Raw genomic sequence first — 2,533 nt, 5'->3', positions numbered from 1 at the left:
CCACCACGCCTAGGTAATTTTTGTATTTTCGGTAGAGATGGGGTTTCACCATGTTGGTCAGGCTGGTCTCAAACTCCTGACCTCAAGTGATCCCCCCACCTCAGCCTCCCAAAGTGCTAGGATTACAGGCGTGAGCCACCGCACCCGGCTCATGGGGGTTTTTTGTGAGTGCAAATGTATGTTCCTGGTCTTACAAGAGAAATAGGCAGGGGGGAGGCACTGAGTCACCCTTTCTGCCCCCCGGCCCTCTGTTTCCTCGCCTATGTTGGAGCGAGTTCTGACTACAGGTGCCACCGGGAGGAGCCTGGGTCATGCCCTGTAAAGCAAGTTGGTAGCAATGTCCCCAGACCATGAACTCCCGGAACAGCAGCCAGACCCAGCTAAGGGAACTTCTTCCAGACCAGGACTGCAACACAAGGACCTCCACTGTACGGAGGAGAAAACCTCGGCTCCAAGAAGGTGCAGGGACCCTCCAGGGTCACACGGAGCAGGCGTGTGGAGGGAGCTGGTGGCAGCCAGGTTGGGCTGGGCAGGAAGCAGCCACCAGGGGAGTCACCCGGCCATACTGGTGGGTTTCCTGCAGCCTGGCCAACTCTGGGCTCTGCTGCTCCATCAGGCCTGGAGGTGCTGAGGCGGTGGCCTGGCCCTGCTGGCAAAGGAGGTGGGTGCATTCAGGGATGAGGGGCACAGGGTGGGCACGCTGGTCAGCCTTGCCAGACCCTTGCCCCTGCCCTAGCTGGAATCAGAGGCTTCCCCCAACACCTGCCCCCACCACCTGGACATGGCTTCTTCTAAGAACAGGGTGCTTACTATCTGCCAGGGCTGCTCTAAGCAGGTATAGCAATGGAGACCATGGCCTGCTTACCTCTCAGCAGAGGGAAACAGGCAATGAGACGCACACATGTACAGAGTATGTGGCCTCAGGTCCTGTGAAAGGCCCATGGCAGGTGGAGAAGAGCAGAGGCCGTACAGTGCTGTCAGGGCAGGGCAGGGCACACCCCGCAGGGTACGAACCTGCAGGTGCAAAGGCCCAGGCAGGTGGAAGTGGTGCAGAGACAGCGAGGAGGAGGAGGGCGAGGAGGAGGAGGAGATGGGGGCACGGGAGCTGGAGGGGTAACAGGGCCCGGAACACTGAGTGCCTTGTTTCAGCCAGGCTGGGTGTACAGGCAGGAGTCTTGGTCTGAGACAGTTCACAGGCGAGAAGCCAGGGCTGGGAGCACAGCGTGGAAGAACGCTAGCACCTCAATGGACTGGGCAGATGCGTTGCCCTCTGCCTCAGTTTCCCCATCTGTGAAATGAGAGAACGATGCTCACCTCACAGGCGGCCCTGAGCCCTGACCTGGGTGGGTGGGGAGAGCTTTGTGAATCACTAGGCTCACGTTCGACAGTGGTGACCCCTCTGGGGGCGCTGGCTGCGACCCACAGGGCTCCCAGCACCAGAGTCACAGAAGCTGTAGACCGGGAAGGCCCCGGGCTCTGGATGACATCAGAGGAAGGTGGAGCGCAGGGTGCCAGAACTTAGGGATTGGCCAGGCTCTGTGTGACGTCAGAAGGGTGGAGCATAGAGTGCCGGGGCTTAGGCATTGGCCAGGTTTTTGTGTGACATCATATGGGGGGGGTGGAGCACAGGGTGCTGGGCCCTACGGATCGGCCAGGTTTTTGTGTGACATCAGATGGGGGTGGAGCAGAGGGCGGGGGCCCTAGGAATTGGCCAGGTTTTGTGTGACCTCACTTGAAGGGGTGGAGCACAGGATACCAGGCCTTAGGGATTGGCCAGATTTTTGTGTGACGTCAGATCGGGGTGGTGCACAGGGTGCCAGGCCCTAGGGACTGGCCAGGTTTTTGTGTGACGTCAGTTGGGGGTGGAGCATAGAATGCGGGGCCCTAGGGGTCGATGAGGTTTTTAGTGAAGTCAGCTGAGGGTGGAGCACAGGATGGGTGCCCTAAGGATTGGCCAGGTTTTTGTGTGACGTCAGATGGGGGTGGAGCGCAGAGTGTGGGAGCCCTAGGGATTGGCTAGGCTCTATGTGACATCAGAGTGGGAATGGAGGGTCAGGTGGTTCTTGTACTGTCCGCAGGGTGAGAATTTTGGACGTGATTCTAATGACTAAGCCTTTGGAGAGTATCAGGCAGGGGTGACGTTCCATCTGGGTTTGTTCTTTCTTGCATGTTTAATTATGAAACATTTCAAATGCAGAAAAGCACAGGAAACGGAAAAACTGATAGCCGTTTACCCATCACCAGGACTAAGCAGATGTGAGCACTGTGCCCTATTTGGACCAGATCTCTTACTTGAGCTTCCTTTTCCGTGTTTTCTTTTTTTTTTTTGAGACGGAGTCTCGCTCTGTCGCCCAGGCTGGAGTGCAGTGGCGTGATCTCGGCTCACTGCAACCTCCAGCTCCAGGGGAAGGGACTCTCCTGCCTCAGCCTCCCAAGTAGCTGGGATTACAGGTGCCCACCACCAGGCCCAGCTAATTTTTGTATTTTTAGTAGAGACGAGGTTTCGCCATGTTGACCAGGCTGGTCTCGAACT

Source organism: Colobus angolensis, unplaced genomic scaffold (genome assembly GCF_000951035.1).
Source record: "Colobus angolensis palliatus isolate OR3802 unplaced genomic scaffold, Cang.pa_1.0 Scaffold43, whole genome shotgun sequence".
NCBI classification, from domain to species: Eukaryota; Metazoa; Chordata; class Mammalia; order Primates; family Cercopithecidae; genus Colobus; species Colobus angolensis.
Note: the sequence above shows the minus strand (reverse complement) of the source record.